The following is a 14,314-nucleotide window of genomic DNA, read 5'->3' on the forward strand; positions in this document are numbered from 1 at the left end:
GAGGATGGTGAAGTGCAATATGTACCTCAAGGTAATCTGACTTTGGGAGAGAATCCTTAATTTGACAGCTGGTAAAGTATAGAGCCTGTATGTAATACATGGTATGGAATAAGGGGTGGAATGTCCTGGTTTGAGCCAGGATTAAGCCAATTTTTCTTTTCACTTTTTTTTTTTTCCTTCAGTAACCTTTCTTTTAACTAGCAACTGTGTGTTCTGCTAGGCTGATAAGACAGTGGAATGTTTTTCTAACTACTGAGGTTTCAAGGTTACACCTTCACTCCGCCGGCTCAGACACTATGGGGAGATCTCTGACCCCCTCCATGGGAGGCTGAGTTAGACAGACAGCAAAATTGGCCAAAGATATTCCATTCCATATATCTACGTAAGCTCATAGGACGGTCAGAGATCTTAGAAGACAGCTTCCTTCCTTCTTCTCGCCTTCTCTTCCGTCCATGGCCGGCGTCCGGGGAGGACTCTGTTCATCCATCACCGTCGACCCTTAGGCTCGAGCTCTCCTGACCCTCATAACTCTCCGCTTTCTCCAGCAGTAGCTCCGGGATTCTTCGGGACTCTTCCCAGTTCAGGGGAGTGCTGTGGGAGTTGCTGGGGGTGGGGGGAGGCGAGAGGCTTTTGCCCATATCTGAATAAATTTGTATATAATTGTATATATTTTCTGGTATGATTCATTAGTGTTTTAATTAAAGCTGTGTAGTTTAGTTTTCAATCCAGCCAAGTCTCTCTCTTTTTCTCTCTCTCCTTCCCTACCTGGGTGGGGGGGGGAGGGGATCGAGAGCATTGTTGTCGGACCTGAGTCAAAGGGTGACAGGAGCCAACTTCTCTCAGCTGTGAGAGAGAGATACCCCTTAAGGGTGACATAGCCTGGCACTGAAGCAGAACGCCCACTCTTGAGAGAGCCATCACGTATTTGAGAGAATTAGCTGTGCGAGAGGTGATCTATGATAATGATACATCATAGGATATTCATTAGTAAATTCAACAGAAATATAGCCTAATAAAAGTTTACTAAAATAATTAATTTGCTATACTAAGGGTTGCTTTTAAAACAAGGTGCTTTGTGCAACTATCAGTCAACTATGCCAAGCATCCTGTAGGTTGTGATAACATCAAGTCTTCTAAGAACCTGTGGAGCCTACAGACAACAGTTATGTGGATTCTGACCCACCCAGGCAATCTACTAGTGGGAGACTGGAGAAAGGACCAGGATGAGAGACCAGGACAAAGATGACAAAGGACTAGAATCAACAAAGACCCCCACAGGAGACCCTCGAGCATGCATAATTACAAAGATAGCCAATTCCAGGAAATAAAATGACTATGTAAAAGAATTCTGGGAACTCATTGACATGGAACTGAATATGCATGGTTTTGGTGTCTATTAGTCAGGGTGTTTCACTTACTCCTTGGAGCACTCATGGTGGAGAACCCCCAGTGCTTCCCAGTGCTGCAATAAAGAATGCCTGCTCAATAACAGCTTGTTTGTTGTTATTGGGTCTTGATCTCGGAATCCTTACCCAGCCGCACCTAGCCTCCCATTTGGGTGAGGAGTGCTAGAAAGGAAGGGGGTTTGGAAGCTCCGAAATTTTTGTTTCAATAACAACGGTACTACAAATCATGGTGACGTCCTGTGTGACACATTCATGTTCTGGAGGTTTGCGCAGGCTGTACCAGCAGCATCTGCCTGTATATTCTCCTTCATGGGATGCATTGATGACTTGAGACCAACTGTGCATGAATAGGCTTTGAAAGCATGACAGTACAGAGACATGATCTCTGATTCCCATCAGTTCCACACCTCAGCCATTGAAAAAATGACTGACAGAAGGAATAAGATTGCTAACAGATGGGAAGGTAAACCCCAGTATCTCCCTAGAGACAATTGGTCACGTGTTGCACTCATTAAGAGGAGTCATTCTGCTAGAAGACAGCAGCAAGAGAGACAGGACCCACTTCAACACCATCTGTGGGATCTCTTGCATAATTATTTTAAAGAGGACATGAGAACATGGGACAATAAACCCACTGCTTTCCTCCAGATACACATACAGGAGCTGCTAAATAGACCAAAAGCAGGAGATGATTCTTCCAGGAGGAAGGCTGCATCAGTAAGTCACCAGCGACCAGTCCTTCCACCAGGATGGTACTTCAACCTCAAATGCTCAGTATGAGAGGTGCCCTGCCTCCAGCCAGGAGGAGGAGAGGGACAACCCAGTTTACTGGACTGTGTGGATTCAGTGGCCTGGCACATTAGAACCACAAAAGTATAAAGCCTTGGTGGACACTGGTGCACAGTGCACATTAATGCCATTGAATCATAAAGGGACAGAATCCATCACTATTTCTGGAGTGACAAAAGGATCTCAAGAACTGACTGTTGTGAAGGCCAATGTGAGCCTCACTGGTAAAAAGTGGCAAATGCACCCTATAGTGACTGGCCCAGAGACTCCGTGCATCCTTGGCATAGACTGTCTCAAGAAAGGATATTTCTGTGACAAAAAGGGTCCTAGTGGGCCTTTGGTATAGCAGCTGTAGAGACTGAGGACACTGAACAGCTGCATACTTTGCCTGGCCTTTCAGATGACCCTTCCCTAGTGGGGTTGCTGAAGGTTGATGATCAACAGGTGCCAATTGCCCCTTCAAGGGTGCATAAAGGACAATATCGCAACAAGAAAGACTCTGTGATCCCCATTCATAAGCTGATTTGGCAATTGGAGAACCAAGGAGTGATCAGCAGGACTCACTCACACTTCAATAGCCCTACATGGCCAATGTGAAAGCCTGATGGCAGTGGAGGCTGTTAATGGACTATCCTGGCCTGAATGAGGTAACACCACTGCTCAATGCTGCTATGCCAAACAGGCTAGAACTTCAGTACCAGCTGGAGTCAAAGGCAGCCAGGTGGTGTGCCACTATTGACATTGCTCATGCTTTCTTCTCTATTCCTCTAGCACCAGGGTGCAGGCCACAGTTTGCTTTCACCTGGAGGGGAGTCCAATACACCTGGAATCGACTGCTCCAGGGGCAGAAGCACAGCTCAACCATTTGCCATGGACTCATTCATGCTGCACTGGAGAAGGGTGGAGCTCCAGAACACCTGCAGTACATTGACAACATCATTGTGTGGGGTGACACGCCAGAAGAAGTCTTCAAGAAAGGTAAAAAGATCATCCACATTCTTCTGGAAGTTGGTTTTGCTGTGAGTAGAAGAAAGATCAAGGGACCTACAAGAGAGATCCAGTTCCTGGGAATCAGATTGCTAGATGGACATCACCAGATTACAATGGACATGACTAACAAAGTGTAATGGTTTGACTCAGGATTGCGATTAAACCAGAGACAACAATGCTCTCAATCCCCTCCCACCCAGGTAGGGAAGGAGAGAGAGAAAAAGAGAGAGACTTGGCTGGATTGAAAACTAAACTACACAGTTTTAATTAAACACTAATGATATAAGAAAATATATACACTTATATACACTTGCTGCTAGATAAAGAGCACTTACTGAAGGAAAAAAAATCAATAAAAGGAAAATTGGCTTAATCCTGGCTCAAACCAAGACAAAATGTAACACCTATGGCCCCACCAACTAGTAAAAAGGACACTCAAAGACTGTTGGTTTCTGGAGATAGCATATTCCTGATTACAGTCCAGTTGTGAAACCTCTCTATGAGGTGACCTGAAAGACCCCTTTAAATGGGGTCCTGACCAACAGAAAGCTTTTGAGCAGATCAAAAAGGAGATTGTGCAGGCAATGGCCCTTGGACCAGTTCAAACAGGGCCAGACATCAAAAATGTGCTCCACACCACAGCTGGTTACAGCAGTTCTATCTGGAGCCTCTGGCAGAAAGCACCAGGGGAGACTCGAGGTTGACCCTTGGGATTCTGGAGCCGAAGCTACAGAGGTTCCGAGGCACTGAAGGTTGATCAGCACTGAAGCGCAGCTCCTCCTGGCACCCCGATTACCAGTACTGAGCTTCACGTTCCAGAAAAACATTTCTTCCTGTCCATCATGCCACCGATGTGACTTGGAGTAAATGGACTGCTTTAATTACCCAGCGAGCTCGAATAGGAAGAACTAATCGTCCAGGTATTGTGGAAGCAATTACAAACTGGCCAGAAGGCACCCACTTTGGAATGCCACCACAAGAAGCTCCACCATATGATCATCTACCAGAGACTGAAAAACAATTTGCTCTTTTCACCGATGGCTCCTGTCATCTTGTAGGGAACCGCCGGAAGTGGAAAGTTGCCGTGTGGAGTCCTACACGACTGGTTGCACAAGCAGCTGAAGGAGAAGGTGAATCGAGCCAATTTGCAGAAGTAAAAGCCATCCAGTTGGCTTTGGACATTGCCAAGCGAGAGGGGTGGCCAAGACTTCCCTGCTCAAAGGCCAAAGAATGCCTGCTCAATAACAGCTTGTTTTTTGTTATTGTCTTGGATATCCCTACCCAGCCGCACCCAGCCTCCCACTTCGGTGAGGAGTGTTAGAAAGCAAGGGGGTTTGGAAGCTCCGAGTTTTTGTTTCACCTGTCCGTCTGGGGAGTTGCTTTTGCTCAGGGACCGGGATATACCTGGTGTGTGATAACTGAGTGTGAAGAATAGTCATGGGAAAAGAAAAAGAGCCTCCTCTATCTGTAAAGAAGTAGATGAAACAATATGAGACCAGCTAAGGGCCAGGGCTTGCTGTGAGCAGCACTGTGAATGTTGACAAAAATCAGAACACTGTTTATCGTGTGCTCGGTGTGTGATTGGTTACATCCTGGGAACCCAAGGACTGTGTATGTAGGAGCCCTATGTTTCTTTTATAGATCGATTTCAAACAGCTATCTCAGGGCAGGGAGACAATGAGGCGGCTCGTTTATTGTTATTTCAGCTGGCTTTTGAAAATGCAAATGTAGACTGCCAGAAGGCAATCACCCAGATTAGGCACTCTGCTAAATCGATTGCTGAGCTGTTAAGAGCCTGTCAAAATTTGGATTTAGAGGAACATAAGGTATCTGTGTTGGCTGCAGCCCTTGCTCAGCAGCTTCTGGTAGGCAGAGTGGGTTTGAAGTGTTTTGAATGTGGCAGAGAGGGTCATATTAGAAAAGAATGTCCGATCGGCGCGGGGGAGGGTCAGAAAAGAAACAGTAAGCGTCAGCCGACTACGCTTTGTCCGCTTTACGAAAAGGGCTATCACTGGAGCAATCGATGCCGATCAAAGCTTAACAACCAAGGCCAGTTCATGCAAGGAAACGGGACGTGAGACCTGGCGCCCCGACAATCAACAACAGGGTCTATTACAGCCTGGAGATGCCACCAGTGCCGCTGTCTCAGATGACATTCAATCCCGCACTCGGAGACTTGAGAAAGGGACAGGCGGCTGCAGAAAACCGCCCCCCCCGCCGCCTCTGCCCCCCCTTGCCCTCTTGATCGCCGACAACGCCCGCTCAGCCGCCGCCGCGGGCCTTTTTTAACAACCACCTTGAAACAAAAATTCGGAGCTTCCAAACCCCTTGCTTTCTAACACTCCTCACCCAAATGGGAGGCTAGATGCGGCTGGGTAAGGATTCCGAGATCAAGACCCAATAACAACAACCAAGCTGTTATTGAGCAGGCATTCCTTATTGCAGCACTGGGAAGCACTGGGGGTTCTCCACCATGAGTGCTCCAAGGAGGAAGTGAAACACCCTGACTAATAGACACCACAAACATGCATATTCAGTTCCATGTCAATGAGTTCCCAGAATTCTTTTACATAGTCATTTTATTTCCTGGAATTGGCTATCTTTGTAATTATGTATGCTCCAGGGTCTTTGTTGATTCTAGTCTTTTGTCGTCTTTGTCCTGTCTCCCATCCTGGTCCTGCCTCCAGTCTCCCCCTGGTAGATTGCCCAGGTGGGTCAGAATCAACATGAGTGTTGTCTGTAGGCTGCACAGGTCATAGAAGACTTGATGTTATTAGAAACTGCAGGATGCTTGGCAAAATTGACTGATAGTTGCACAAAGCACATTGTTTTAAAAGTAACCTGTTCCGCTAACTTAGTACATAAAATAAATTATTTTAGTAAATTGTTATTAGGCCCTATTTCTATTGAATCTACTAATGAGTATCCTATGATTATCAACCTTGTCCTTTTCCCTCTGGTCAGTCAGTGGCACAGCTTTTGTTATTGCCATTCTCTGTCCCCGCTGCTGCTGATAGCAAGTGAGGACAAGGAGGTTTTGGGAGTACTGGTAAGCCACAGATATTTTGGACCCGACAGGTGACTGCTGGACAACCACTTCTAACTGTCCTTATAAAAGGCCAACCTTTTGTTGGGATGGTAGACACCAGTGCCGATGTATCAATCATAAATCAGTGTGATTGGCCACAGGAATGGCCATTGGTGAAGGGGCAATTAGCAGTTACAGGCATAGGTGGAGCTCAGATTCCACTTCAGAGTGCTCACACAATGGGAATGCCCAGAGAAAAAGCAAGCTGTATTGAAATGCTATGTTCTCCCTGTTCCATGTACTTGATGGGGGAGAGATTTATTGTCTCAGTTGCACATGACTCTGTCCATTAACCCATCCTGCCAAAATTTATCATCAGGGCTGCTGACGCCCAGCCTCGACTCAAACTGATGTGTCTAACTGACTCCATTTTGGGAAGATCAGTAGTCTTTGAAGGGTGAAAGGCTGGAACAGGCACAAAAATTGGCACAGGAGCAGTTAATGTGTGGGCACATTGTACCTTCTACCAGTCTGTCACCGTTTGACTCAGGTCCGACAACAATGCTCTCGATCCCCTCCCCCCTCACCCAGGTAGGGAAGGAGAGAGAGAAAAAGAGAGAGACTTGGCTGGATTGAAAACTAAACTACACAGCTTTAATTAAAACACTAATGAATCACACAAGAAAATATATACAATTATATACAGATATATTCAGATATGGGCAAAAGCCTCTCGCCTCCCCCCACCCCCAGCAACTCCCACAGCACTCCCCTGAACTGGGAAGAGTCCCGAGGAATCCCGGAGCTGCTGCTGGAGAAAGCAGAGAGTTATGAGGGTCAGGAGAGCTCGAGCCTAAGGGTCGACGGTGATGGATGAACAGAGTCCTCCCCGGACGCCGGCCATGGACGGAAGAGAAGGCGAGAAGAAGAAGGAAGCTGTCTTCTATGATCTCTGTCCTTCCTTTGAGCTTACGTAGATATATGGAATGGAATATCTTTGGCCAATTTTGCTGTCTGTCTAACTCAGCCTCCCACGGGGGGGGTCAGAGACCTCCCCATAGTGTCTGAGCCGGCAGAGTGAAGGTGTAACCTTGAAACCTTAGTAGTTAGAAAAACATTCCACTGTCTTATCAGCCTAGCAGAACACACAGTTGCTAGTTAAAAGAAAGCTTACTGAAGGAAAAAAAAATCAGTGAAAAGAAAAATTGGCTTAATCCTGGCTCAAACCAGGACACAGTCCTTGGAACACACTTATATTTGTTATACCGAAAAGGTCTGGAAAATGGCATTTATTACAAGATCTTAGGGCAGTGAATGCTGTCATGCAGCCAATGGGGGCCTTGCAACCTGGAATTCCAAATCCTTTTATGATTCCTGCAGAGTGGCCTTTATATGTGATTGATCTCAAGGATTGCTTTTTTACCATATTGTTGAATCCAGATGACTGTGCACATTTCCCCTTTTCGGTGCCTTCCATTATCAACCAGGGGCCCATGCACAGATACCTGTCGCGGGCCGGTATTGGGGGGCTACCAGTGGGTGGAGGCACGTGTGCATCCACATGACGCACTTTTACCTCCAGTTTCTCTACCCGAGCTGCAATGTCTTTCCACAGGTCAGCAACCCAAATAGGTTTACCCTTTCGCTGCCAGTTATTCTGCTGCCACTGTTTTAGCCAACCCCACAAGGCATTTGCTGCCATCCACGAGTCAGTGTAGAGGTAGAGTCTCGGCCACCCCTCTCGCTCAGCAATGTCCAAAGCCAGCTGGATGGCTTTGACCTCTGCAAACTGACTTGATTCACCTTCTCCTTCAGCTGCTTGTGCAACCAGTCGTGTAGGACTCCACACGGCAGCTTTCCACTTCCGGCGGTTCCCTACAAGACGACAGGAGCCATCGGTGAAAAGAGCAAATTGTTTCTCAGTCTCTGGTAGATGATCATATGGTGGAGCTTCTTGAGCCCGTCTCACCACTTCTTGTGCTGGCATTCCAAAGTGGGTGCCTTCTGGCCAGTTTGTAATTGCTTCCACAATACCTGGATGATTAGGTTTCCCTATTCGGGCTCTTTGGGTGATCAAAGCAGTCCATTTACTCCAAGTCACATCGGTGGCATGATGGACAGGAGAAAGGTTATTCTGGAACATGAATCTCAGCACCGGTAGCCTGGGCGCCAGAAAGAGCTGTGCTTCAGTGCCAATCACTTCTGAAGCGGCTCTAACTCCTTCATATGCTGCAAGTATCTCCTTCTCATTTGTTGTGTAGTTGGCCTCGGAACCTCTGTAGCTCCGGCTCCAGAATCCCAAGGGTCGACCTCGAGTTTCCCCTGGTGCTTTCTGCCAGAGGCTCCAGTTGGGACCATTGTGTCCGGCTGCAGTGTAGAGCACGTTCTTGATGTCTGGCCCTGTTCGAACCGGTCCAAGGGCCATTGCCTGCACAATCTCTTTTTAATCTGCTCAAAAGCTTTCTGTTGGTCAGGACCCCATTTGAAATCATTCTTCTTTCTGGTCACCTCATAGAGAGGTTTCACAATTTCACTGTAACATGGAATATGCATTCTCCAGAAACCAACAGTCCCTAAAAAGGTTTGAGTGTCCTTTCTAGTTGATGGTGTGGCCATAGCTGTTATTTTGTTGATCACATCCATTGGGATCTGGCGACGACCATCTTGCCACTTGATTCCCAGGAACTGGATCTCTCCTTGAAGGTCCCCCCACCCCCAGCAACTCCCACAGCACTCCCCTGAACTGGGAAGAGTCCCGAGAAATCCCGGAGCCGCTGCTGGAGAAAGCAGAGAGTTATGAGGGTCAGGAGAGCTCGAGCCTAAGGGTCAACAGTGATGGATGAGCAGAGTCCTCCCCGGACGCCGGCCATGGACGGAAGAGAAGTGAAGAAGAAGGAGGAAGCTGTCTTCTAAGATCTCTGTCCTTCCTTTGAGCTTACGTAGATATATGGAATGGAATATCTTTGGCCAATTTTGCTGTCTGTCTAACTCAGCCTCCCACGGGGGGGGGTCAGAGATCTCCCCATAGTGTCTGAGCCGGCGGAGTGAAGGTGTAACCTTGAAACCTCAGTAGTTAGAAAAACATTCCACTGTCTTATCAGCCTAGCAGAACACACAGTTGCTAGTTAAAAGAAAGCTTACTGAAAGAAAAAACAATCAGCGAAAAGAAAAATTGGCTTAATCCTGGCTCAAACCAGGACAGTGGTACTGCCACAGGGAATGATGAACAGCCCCACCATATGTCAGATGGTGGTGGACAGTGCCATTTCTCCCATTAGAGCAGAATTTCCACAAGTAACAATTTATCATTATATGGAGGATATACTGTTAGCTACTAAACAGCAAGCAGATTTGTTACAGGCACTGACTCAGCTGAAACACTCTCTGGCAATTTATGGTTTGCAAATAGCACCTGAAAAAATCGAAGAGGAAGCGCCCTAGAAATATTTGGGTTGGCGGCTGTATGCAGGTACAGTTTTCCCTCAACATCTTAATACGACACATGATCTGCAGAAGTCGTTAGGGACCATCAATTGGATTAGACCGTTATTGGGAATCACTACAGAGGAACTGTCTCCACTTTTTTTGCTCTTAAAAGGTGAGGCTGGCTTAATGTTATCTTGGTGCCTCACAGCTGAGGCGAAACAAGCATTAGACCATGTGACTGACAAAATTGCATCTTCTCATGCGCATAGGTTGCAATCTGCTTTGCCCATCTATCTCTGTTTGTGATATATATTTCTTTCCAACCATATGGACTGATTAGACAATGGAGAGAGACAGACATGAATCTCTTTGTTCTGGAATGGGTGTTTCTGTTGCATGCTTTTACCAAAACAGTGACTACTGCATTGGACATGGTCATCAATGTGATTTCCCAAGGCAGGCTGAGAATTCGGCAACTGTCAGGAAAGGAACCTGATTGTATTTATTTCCCATTCACTAAGGAGGTCTTTGAAACATTGTTACATGAATCCCTGTCATTGGAAGCTGGCCTCACAGATTATTTAAACATTTCTAAATTTTCTGTCCCATGGCACAAGTTGCTTCATTCTTTGTCAGATGTGCCTTTGCACCCTCATATATTGGTGTCTGTGATACTATTGGAAGGTGCCCATACAGTGTTTGTTGATGGCTCAGGGAGATCACACAAGGCTGTGGTGGTTTGGCAACCAGAAACAGGTAAGGATTGGCAATCATCAATAATTAGAGTGGAAGGTTGCACTGAAGTGGCAGAACTGTCTGCCGTGCTCCATGCCTTTTCCCTTTTCCCCTCAGAGCCTTTGAATATTGTTGCAGATTCTTTATCTGTGGTGGATATTGTACAAAGATAGCTGACTCTTTCCTTAAGGAGGTTCACAATCGCCAGCTGTTTGAATTCTTTGTACAGTTAGCAAAGACCCTGAATGTCCTGGTTTGAGCCAGGATAAAGCCAGTTTTTCTTTTGCTGATTCCTTTTTTTTCTTTTCAGTGAGCTTTCTTCAACTAGCAACTGCGTGTTCTGCTAGGTTGATAAGATACTGGAATGTTTTTATAATTGCTGGGCCCTCAAGGTCGTGCCTTTGCTCTGCTGGCTCAGACACTGCGGGGGGATCTGTGGCCCCCCACCCCGTGGAAGGCTGGGTTAGACGAACAGCAAAACTGGCCAGAGATATTCCATCCCATATATCTATGTAGGCTCGGGGGAAGGTCGGAGATGACAGAAGAAAACTTCCTTCCTCCCTGCTTCGCTCTCTCGCTGCTTCGCTTCACCTCTCTGTCTCCCTTCCTTCTTCTCTCTCTCTCTTCCGTTCATGGCCAGGGTCTGGGAAAACACCATCTGCCCATCATCGTCCACCCATCAACCTCAAGCCCTCCTGACCCTCGTAACTCTCTGCCTTTCTCCAGGAGCAGCTTCGGGATTCCTCAAAATTGTCTCGTCTGAGGGGAGTGCTGTGGGAGTTGCTGGGGGTGGGGGGAGGCGAGAGGCTTCTACCCACACCTTTGTATAATCACATATATATATATCTCCTCTCATATCACATATTAGTATTCTAATTAAAGCTGCACGGTTCAGTTTTCAATCTAGCCAAGTCTCTCTTTTTTTTTTTTTTCTCTCTCTCCTTCCCTACCTGGGTGGGAGGGGGAGGGGATCGAGAGCATTGTTGTCAAACTGAGTCAAACGGTGACAACAATTTATTGGCGCCCAACGCGGGGCTCGAATTTTAAGCCCAGATTACAAATTCCATCTCTGATGGGAGAAATCCCTCACATAGCAATGGCAAGCAATTTTGCTGAATTTCCTGATGGATTGAAAACTGAACAGACATTTGCTGCAATGAATCTACTGGATTTTCTTTCAAGCCTGCAGCTGTACATGTGGTATGCAGCCGAGAGCATTCTGCTTTTTGTGGCTGCTCTTGTGATCGTTTTATGGTTTATTGATAGAACTGCAGCCATTATCAACCGTATAATCACTGGCTTGGTGATTTTAGGGATTATGATACTGTTCTTTATGGGGGCACTGTATATGTACAGCCACAGTACAAGTCCTAGCTGGTCCATCTTTAAACCTCAATTTTCTTTCAAGCTGAATCTCCCAGCTTTTGATCTGAATAGCATTGTCACAGTAGGGATGTTTTTGCTGAATGTTTATAATGTAATATGGATGCGTAGGGCCAGATGCTGTTCTACTCACTGCCACTCCCCCAAAGGCAATGTTGCTGCCAATGCTGCTGCCAACACCACTGCTGCCAATACCACCACTCCTACTGCTACAAAAACAAGTGCTCCTACAGAGATAGAGTCCAATCCATCGCAAATCAGGCTAGTTAATCCTGTGACCAGGAGCAAGGCAAAGGCAAAACGCTCCACCCTTTTCACCTGCTCCCGTCTGAGATATCCAGAGTTCCTTAAAGCAGCAGAAGGTGAGGGTGAGGAAGAAGAGGATTCTAAATCAGTTGATGGAGCGGGTGCCTCTCAGACAGATAAAAAACCAGACCACTCTCAAACAGATAAAGAGACAGCAGGCCCTCCTCAATCAGATGATGACGACGATGACAATGACGACCTTTTCCATTCTTACTCTATGAAAGAACTGCGCCTCATGAGAAAGGACTTTACCCTCATTGAGGGTGAGGGAATTCTTCCATGGTTGCTCCGATGCTTTGATAGTGGTGCTGAAACCCACAACGTGGACGAGAGAGAAGCCAAGCAGTTGGGATCCCTGGCCAGAGATGCTGGTATTGACAGAGCACTTAAAATAAGGTGGGAATTACCACCCTGTGGGACCGACTTCTTTCAGCTGTGAGAGAGAGATACCCCCACAAGGGTGACATCGAATGGCGCCGGAGTAGAACACCCACTCTTGAGAAAGCCATCACATACTTGAGAGAGATAGCTGTGCGAGAAGTGATCTATGATAAAGATGGACTTACAAATCCTGATGATGTTGAGTGTGACACACCGATGTTCCAGAGATTTGCTCAGGCTGTACCAGCAGCACATGCCCATATATTCTCCTCCATGGGATGCTTTGATGACGGGGTAAGACCAACTGTGCGTGAGGTGGCTTTCAAAGCACGACAGTATGGAGACATCATCTCTGATTCCCTTCAGTTCCAAACCTCAGCCATTGAAAATGTGACTGACAGAAAGAATAGGATGCCAAATGGATGGGGGAGTAAACCCCAGATTCTCCCTAGAGACGACTGGCCACGTGTTGCAGTCATTAATAAGAGATGTCCTGCTACAAGACAGCAGCGAGGAAGACAGGACTCACTGCAACGCCACCTGTGGTCTCTCTTGAAAAATTATTTTAAAGAGGACATGAGAGTCTGGGACAAGAAAGCCACTGATATTCTCCAGTTGCATGTGCAAGAGCTACTAAACAGAACAAAACCAGGAGATGGTTCTTCCAAGAGGAAAGTTGCATCGGTCAATAATCAGGATGGTTCATCGAGTTCTAATGCTCAGCCTTAGAGATGCCCTGCCTCCGGCCAGGAGGAGGAGAGGGATAACCGAGTTTATTGGACTGTGTGGGTTAGATGGCCTGGCACATCAGAACCACAAAGATATAGAGCTTTGGTGGACACGGGTGCACACTGGTGCCGTCGAATCATGAGGGAACAGACTCTGTCACTATCTCTGGAGTGACAGGAGGCTTTCAGCAGCTGACTGTTGTGGAGGCTGATGTGAGCCTTACTGGTGAGGAGTGGCAGATGCACCCTATAGTGACAGGCCCAGATGCTCCGTGCATCCTTGGCATAGATTATCTTAGGAAGGGATACTTCCGTGACCCAAAATGGTACCGGTGGGCCTTTGGTATAGCGGCTGTAGAGATTGAGGATACTGAACAGCTGCGTACTTTGTCTGGCCTTTCAGATGATCCTTCTGTAGTGGGGTTGCTGAAGGTTGAGGATCAACAGGTGCCAGTTGCCACTTCAATGGTGCATAGACGGCAGTATCACACCAACAGAGATTCGGTGGTCCCTATTCACAAGCTGATCCGGCAATTGGAAAGCCAAGGTGTGATCAGCAGGACCCATTCACCCTTCAACAGTCCCATCTGGCCAGTGCGAAATCCTGATGGCGAGTGGAGGCTGACGGTGGACTATCGTGGCCTGAATGAAGTGACACCACCGCTCAGTGCTGCTGTACCAGACATGCTAGAACTTCAGTATGAGCTGGAGTCGAAAGCAGCCAGGTGGTATGCCACTATTGACATTGCACATGCATTCTTCTCTATTCCTATAGTACCAGAGTGCAGGCCACAGTTTGCTTTCACCTGGAGGGGAGTCCAATACACCTGGAATCGACTGCCCCAGGGGTGGAAACACAGCTCAACCGTTTGGATGGACTGATTCATGCTGCACTGGAGAAGGGTGGAGCTCCACAACACTTGCAGTACATCGATGACATCATTGTGTGGGGTGACACACCAGAAGATGTTTTTGAGAAAGGTAAAAAGATCATCCAAATTCTTCTGGATGCTCGTTTTGCTGTGAAAAGAAGTAAGGTGAAGGGACCTTCACGAGAGATCCAGTTCCTGGGAATCAAGTGGCAAGATGGTCGTCGCCAGATCCCAATGGATGTGATTAATAAAATAACAGCTATGGCCCCG

This window comes from Apus apus, chromosome W (assembly GCF_020740795.1).
Source record: "Apus apus isolate bApuApu2 chromosome W, bApuApu2.pri.cur, whole genome shotgun sequence".
In the NCBI taxonomy this organism is placed as follows: Eukaryota; Metazoa; Chordata; class Aves; order Apodiformes; family Apodidae; genus Apus; species Apus apus.